Source organism: Fukomys damarensis, unplaced genomic scaffold (assembly GCF_012274545.1).
Source record: "Fukomys damarensis isolate Sample0158 unplaced genomic scaffold, DMR_v1.0_HiC HiC_scaffold_15, whole genome shotgun sequence".
NCBI lineage: Eukaryota > Metazoa > Chordata > Mammalia > Rodentia > Bathyergidae > Fukomys > Fukomys damarensis.
Genome location: NW_022900927.1, coordinates 58,087,110 through 58,094,940, shown reverse-complemented (window position 1 = coordinate 58,094,940; position 7,831 = coordinate 58,087,110). Strand labels below are relative to the sequence as shown.

The window sequence follows — 7,831 nt, the reverse complement described above, 5'->3', positions numbered from 1 at the left end:
CCATTTTCTTTTTCGCCACCACCCTCAAAAATGACAAAAAAAAAAAAAAAAAAAATGCAGCGTTAAAAATTCTGTTGTTTATTTTTCCCCCTTTCACAATTTCTTTTTCCAGGGGGAAAAAAAATCCTCGACAGGCACACACAAAGCAGGTTGTTTCTCACGACCGGTGTGACATCTTGGTTAAAAGTGACACGACCACGTCACACTCCGACAGGTTCAGTGTTAGGACCTGACAGATACCAACCCACAGTAACAACCTCCCTGCCACGGACAGTTAAGTCCACGTTAAAACTTTGATTTGATAGTCTCTTGATTAGCTTTCGCCACAGCGAGCACCACCTGCCTTTCGAGTTCATTGTAAATTATGTTGCTCTCCACATTACTGTCAGCTTAGGCTCCCATTTTCCCAGAATGCAGGGCACTTTAACCACTTGTAAAACCCACGCACAGTTTTTGGAGTTAAAGCATTAGGCCAATCCAAAGTCCCGTTCTCAAGGAGGAGGTTCCATCATTTATCAGGCCATGTCTACACTGGCTGAGCAAAGCGCTCTGTTAAGAAGGAGAAGCGCCTTTGGCAGCTAGAGTCCACATAGCTGACCCACGAAGGCTGGGGCGAAGCTTCGGCACCTGATTACACGGGGCAATGAGATCACTCAGCGTTTGATGACAATGACCCACGATGACAAAAAGCATGTCGTGTCATTGCTCTCATTTATTTGCATGATAGGCATTGCGAAAGTAATTCAAAGAAGCTATAAGGAGAAGGCATACGCTTGGCAGACAGGATGGGTATGAGTATTAAAATAATTAACTACTCAACATTTGGTTTAAGCGGAACCATGCTTCCTAACCACACAGTGGTGGCACAATTTTAAAAAGCGGTCCTTTTCCCTAACTGGTCTAGACTGAGCTCATAAGGCTAATCATATTTATGAAGAGAAATCTTCAGAGTTCAAATTATTGAAAAGATGACTTTGACCTCAAGAAAAGAAAGGGTCAAAAGACAATCTACATTCTGGAGGAAATATTTACAGTCCTCTGACTTAACACGGTTAAGCACCAACTATGGGTGGATTCTATTCTGCACAGAGTACAGTGCCCTCCAATCACCCTGAATGTAGAGATTCTTTCAACTAATTTTTAGAATAAAAAGAGGTTTAGCAGAAATGTTCTACTAATAGCTATGAAATTATAGGTTTCCCCTTCCATCCACCCAAACATAGTCTACCCGGTAAAATAACAGATACAACACTAATCACCTTTGGAATTTTGCCAGCCTTCCTCATTGGTGAGTTGGCAGAATGGGACCAAACTGCCTTGAAGGAATAAAGCCCATCTGACCCAAAGTGAATGCCCTCAAAGGGTTTCCAGAGAATCCAATCCCGTTCTTAGACTAAAGCAGAAATGAAGATATAAATGTGTGGGAAGCTATCAGAATTGTTACCTGCTGGATGCATTTACTTCTACTAATATCATCCTATGGTAAATTAAGGCAAACTCCACCCGCTTGGTTTCCTAACCACTCGGACTCTGCAGCCAGGAGTATCTTACATTTCTTGCCACTTCCGGCTTCAGATTGTCGAGGTGAGTTTTCAGCTTCTCGATTTCAGTTTTAATCATGCAATTGATATACTGAATCGTTTTTGGCTGGGTGGAGAACCTCAACTTCGAACACTGTCATAGTGGTGATTAATTTTTAATTTACCACTCAAATCATAAAACAAAAGAATTCTAGGTGGTCTAAGAACTGCCTTATTTAAAAAAAGTTCATCGGAGTTGATTCACATCTTCTTTTCCCACACCAAATCCCTGACAAGTTCTAAACCCACAAAAGCACTGTCAGTTTCTTTGCCACCTGCTTTAAGTACTTCACGAGGATGGCGACGGAAATGAAGATGGTAAGACAGCAGATGCCCTACCAACCATGTGCCAGGCACTGTTCCAAATCTTTGTATCCATTCATTTTATCCCGCAGCAACCCTACAGGATAGGAGCCATTACCCTCATTTTACAGATGAGGAAACAGTAGCGCAGAGACAGCAAGTGACTTGCCCTGGGCCACTTAGCTAGTGAGAAGGAGGGCTGCGATTTACATGTAGGCAATCTGGCTGGCTCCAGCATCTGTGTTCTTACATTGCATGGCAGTGTGCTTGCCTGAGCCCTGGGTGGTGTGTGTGTGTGTGTGTGTGTGTGTGTGTGTGTGTGTGCGTGCGTGTGTGCACGGCGGATATATCATGATGCACAGAGACTTGAGTGGAAATGTGGTTTCTTCACCTTGGTTGTCTCCTTCCACTCTGAGTGAAGTAAATACGCCTGGAATGGAACTTTATGGACTACTGCGACCCCCAGGCTGCCTTATTTAATTCTCATTGGGAGATGTCTTTTTCCATATTGAACAAGAGCCCTCTTCTTTTGGAAATAGTTAGGTACACTTTGGAAACAAAATATATTTTCCCTGGCCATCATTTTGGGCTACCAATTACACGTTTAAAACTGAAATTTTAAGATGCTCATGGATGTGGAAAACATCAAATAAGAAAATAACAACAAAAATAAAAATGATCACATAGGACCTCTGAGAAGAGCATGTATCTAAATGTATCTTAATGGAAGCTTTCTCAAGTTAGGCAAGTTATTTTGGTTTTTCTCATCTATAAAACGGAAATAAAAATAATCCTACTGCTTAGAGTCGTGAGGATTAAATGAATGAATTCACGCAAAATGTTTAGACCAGTGCATGGCACAGAGAGAGCCCTTGATAAATACACACTGCTGTTGTTATCACATTTAGTTTGGTAAACGAGCAGCCAGCTAGAGCTAAGCACAGATAATAATACAAGGGTGTCATTTTGGGATGAAAGCGTTTAGCAGGAATTTGGGAAAAATCATTTGTGGTTCCAAGATATCTGTCCAATACAGAGACAAGTTGGCTTTAAAAATTTCTTGACACACAGCTTCACTATTGATTTTATACTTCCTCAGTTTTTGAGAACACAGGCAAAACACAGAATGTGACAGAAACACCCTAAAAGTCATCAGAGCTTACAACAGTGCCACATACTCACCTAGCAAGCTAGCAAGGAGCCGTTTCTGTAAGGTAAGGTTTTCTGTAATATAAAGGATTTCTGGCTTGTTTTTTATATTACAGTTTGCATTTCTACAACTTCAATTGACCTGTATAGCAGTGATTTAATATTAACAACTGTGAGTCAATGGCTGGAAAATAATTCGGACTTTGTGCTGTGTGCTTAGCCCCTTGCCCCTTTCCCCTCTCAAGGTTCTAAATGCTTGGGCTTTTGCTTTAGTCTCCCCTCTTTGAGACCACATGGGTGACTTAGAAATGGCTGCTTAGGAACCTAAAATAGAAATTTCCATCCCAAAGGCGAGTAATGCAAGGACTAGAAGAAAATGACTGGCTAGATGCCCGCTTGCGTGGAGCTATTTGGTAAGTGCTGTCCACAGAAAATGGAATGGGCTGAAACTTTTTCTTCTTCAGTTCTAAAATGGGCGCCCACAACAGAGAGTGTGAAAAGCCCAGGGGCTCAGCAGGACAGGCACAGAGAAGCTATTCTAGGCCAGTCTCCCAGGATGCACTGATGGGCACTTCTGCGGAGTGGGTGCCACAGGACCGGAGAACAACTTGGTGATCCAGGGGAGGCTGGCAGTGAGAGGCCTGTGCTTCATTTCCCAGTACATCATAGACCAGACCTTCTCGAACAATCTGGAGGGAAGTGAACTCTTTATCAAACGTCACCTTGGTCAAGGGTTTGAATGTTCAATAAATGAGTCTGTGTGCAGCCTCATGGGGGATAAAGGGAGTGTAAGGATTTGATTTTAATCCTCGTGGTTCTGAAATGAGAGCCTAGCAGCCTCAGCCTCTAATTCTCCAGATAAGGATGCACGTTCAGAAGACAGTCACCTGCCAACAGTGTCATCGAGGGTAGGACGGGTCTAGGATTGGAATTGTGGAACATAGAAGGTATAAGAAAAAAATGAAATTCCCTGATAGTTATTCAATTGTTAGGAGGAAAATGGAAAGGTCAGGAAAGCACAGAGAGATCTGATATTCAACTGTGAATTGTCTACATGGCCCAGGAGGCTGAGAGAGGCCGAGATGCTACACAGGAGATTAGACACCCAAGAGGACATAGAGAATAAGCACTGGGAGGACCTAAACAAGCCATCTGGCTTCTTACCTGTGATGATGTTCAAGCTTGTTAATTACCTTCATTTTTCTCTTTTCTTTTTTGGGGGTGGGGTCGGGGGAGAGTTACTCAGGATTGAACCCAAACCCTTCAAACAAAGCCGTATCTACAGTCATTTTTAGCTTTTTAAAATTTTAAACAGAGTTTCACTAAGGTGCTAAGTTTTCCAGGAAGGATTCAAATATGCAGTCCTCCTGCCTCAGCCTCCCAGAGTGCTGAGATTACACACATGAACCGGGCATCTGGCTATTACCTTCATTATTATGTTTAGAAACATCCCCAGCTGCTGCTGACACTGTGGTCACTTCAGCATTCCCCTCCCCCTGCCTGCATTCTCCACCACCTCTCTGCGTTCCCAGGCCATCGAAAGTGTCGTTCAGATGTTCTTACCAAAATACACAGCTCTTACTCTCTGTGGCACTTTCATGTGTTTGTCATAGTCACGCATTTGGGCTTCATTGAAGGCTCTCTGAATTCTTTAACTCGTGTTATTTTTTTAAAGGGTTTTATTTATGTCAGGTCTCATACCAATTCCAAGAGTAAGCACCAGGCATCAAATAGAAAGCTAAAAAAATAATAAAAAATAATGAATAAGAAAACCAAAAGTTGGAAAAGAAAGAGCCAATCAACCCATCACTCCACAGACCTGCTGTCATTTCTCATTATCCTTTTTTTCCCTTATAATTCAAAATTATAATACAAAAATTTATAATTTATAATTCAAAATTATCATACAAAAATTAATACAAAAATTCAACCCAGGTGATTTGGTTCTTAACAAAATGAGTGCGAATTCACTCTGATCATACATTTTAATGAGACAACACTTCAGAGCCTCTCAGACATTCCAAATGCAAAACTGATCGTTTTTTCTGTGGCGAAACTGGAAATTCTCTTTCTTGGAAAACCATGATTGCTTCACCTCTGCTGTTCTTCACTTCATGAGACCCTTTGCACATCAGCGAGGCCAGAGGAGAGGGAACTGGAGGCTGGAGCTTGCTGTCTCCCCACCTCCGACACCAATGCTGTGCATGCCTCAGCGCCTTTTTCCTTGCAAGTGTTTTGATTTCCCAGAATTCCTAACCTGACACCCAGGCTGATCTCCCTATTACCTGGGATTGTTCTGAAGGATGCTTATCCCAGAATGGTGCCAGAATTCCTTTCGGTGCTTTCTCTCGAAGTTAGTAAGTGGTTGTGTCACACTTAAAGGACAATTGTTTCTGGGGCACTCTCATTCTATTCTTTGAAGGCAGACATCACATTAAAAATTATTTCTCCCAGTCTTCTCCTGTTCACTGTATCCCCAGTGTAATCGACATGTCAGAAATAATTATAAGTGGCTTAATAAATACAGGAGAACCTTCTATTTACTATTCCAGAACAGAGACACGGTTGCTTTGTTTTCAGCTTCATTCCGGTTGGAACTTGCGTTCAGCCTCAGCAACACTCATGAGGAAGTACAGGCCTGCCTTGATGTCTCAGATTTCTCTGGGGCCTCTCTCTACCTCCTTAGCACTCTGTGCCCCTCTACTGCCAATGGCAAAGGCTCACTTTCCTCAGAGCCATCATCCCTCACCTCCCAATGCCACTTTGCATGCGAGCATGATCCAGGCAGTGACTTTCCTGTGTCACTCATTAACATCGAGACGGTCTGTTTAAAAACAGGTTTCTGATCACGGTGGAGAAGGGGAGGAAAAAAGCAAGAGGTGACCCTAAAGCTCTGTGTTCCCAGTTATTTCTTATTTCACGCTCTACGCGAAGAATGGGCACTGCCTGTTCTTTTCAGCGAAGGCAGAAAATCTATTTTGAATCCAAGGTAAAGGGAGAAGACCCATATCTATATTTCCTTTCAAAGCTGGCTATTCTCCTAAGTGGTAAAAAGCTACTACAAAGGGCCCTACTCTATCATGGTCTTGGGTGCATTGTAAGATAAATAAAGCTGTCCTTCTACAAAATGATGCATCCTGTGCACCCCTCTCTAGACAGATGGGATGCACAGTGATATTAGGGACTTTATTCCACTCAATGATGAGCAGGATCGCAACAGGTTTGCTGAATGTCTGGCTTCTCAGTCAATGTTACATCCTCCGCCAAGCTTTAGGGGCAGAAAACATTCAAGGTGAATTCCCAGGTGAAGAAGCCCAGGGCTGGCAGTAACCACCTGGCACAAATTCTGAGAGATGAGCTTCCCAGATAGCTACGTCTTGATGGGGAAAGTTCTCAACTCAAGCAGATGGAAGTGTTTCTTCTCTGCTGCGTATTAACTAGGTGGCTTCTCAAAACCCTTTCTGCTGCCCAAGGCTTACTCTGTAAAATAGTGGTAATAATACCTTGTGTGGCTTCTATAATAAATCAGATAATTTATATGACAGTGGAAACATTGGTTTATAATAAAGCAACACACAGATGCTCAATATTCTTTATCTTAAGTGAGGAACCTTAGTTCCTCACTAATGAGCAAGTCAGTCAAGGCTATAGACAGAACCCTGGGCAAAAATCTCACTATAGAATATAGAAATATTAATTTAACATTAAGACTAGAACCTTCTTCCATAGACGTAGTACCATGAGTAAAACTTAATCTTATGTATATATCACATATACAGGTAACCAATTTCCAGTGGATGGCTCTGCAGGAAAACTCAGCGCTAAGTACTGAATAGACATAAGTTATCACCTCTTTCTATGTAGCATATATTTCATTGTCTTACAGCACCTAGGGGTCACAATTATGATTATTGGGGGCTACTTTACTAGAGGGACGGATGGAGTCCAAATGACTCTATGACATAACTAAGAATAAATTTCTGGAATGAATCCTTGCTCTCCACTTTTAATACTGCCGTGGATCTCTATTTCAAAAGCCGTAGCATGACCTCAGTGATTTTCAGTTATCTGACCCAGCCTCTTTGTGATTTGTATTCCGTATAAGTGGTATTAATGGCAGCACCCATTTCCACCTTGTAACATCTCATCAAGCAGGAGGCCCGCACACTGTGGCTTTGGGGTGTTACTGTTCCTGCAGGCAGAGACTGCAGGGATGTGAAACAGAGGAAATAATAAGCTCTATGCTGACTAATTGATGAAACTGTCAGAAAGATGAAGTGAATTAACAGCTGAGCAGGGTTGGGTGAGTTTGATAGCACGAGACAGGCATAAGGTATTATCATTATTATTACTATTAATAATCTTACCCGGTTTACAGTGGATGAGTTATATATAGCTGGAAAGAGAAGAGTTCTTTTCCAAATGATGATACATTTGCTCCTCCATCACCCAATTCTTGCTCTCTCAGCTTATCTCGCCGCCAGCATGAGTGACATGTGTAGTCTGCCCCTATTTTCGTCTGTTTTTGTCAGTTTGACATAGTTGAAATGGATGGGAAGATCTTGCAGCGGATAAAGTGGCTGCAAGCAAAATCTGAAATTTTAAAAATAGCTGTCTCTGAATAGTAAGACTGAAAAGTGTCTGCATACAGGAAGGTAAAGATGTTCTTTGTTAATGTGGCTAAAAACATGTAGCAATTATTGTAGGATGGCAGAGTAGGCTGAACGCGCGGCATCCACACACTGCCTCCGTTCAGATGCCTTTGTCACAAAAGGCAGACACATGTCACGGTGATCTCC

General features: G+C 42.2%; 1 long non-coding RNA gene across 5 annotated transcripts in view; it reads right to left on the bottom strand.

Moving 5' to 3' along the window:
* LOC104865581 overlaps positions 1-7,831 on the bottom strand; it is a 100,556-nt gene that overhangs the window by 70,597 nt on the left and 22,128 nt on the right. For 2 of the 5 annotated variants that reach the window (XR_781211.3, XR_781210.2), the window contains exons 4-5: positions 7,400-7,625; positions 4,596-4,770 (exon numbers count right to left, since the gene is read on the bottom strand). The exons of the other annotated variants lie outside the window; for them this stretch is intronic. This is a non-coding gene — a long non-coding RNA (uncharacterized LOC104865581). The remainder of the gene's footprint in view (positions 1-4,595; positions 4,771-7,399; positions 7,626-7,831) is intronic. 5 annotated transcript variants of the gene reach the window in all.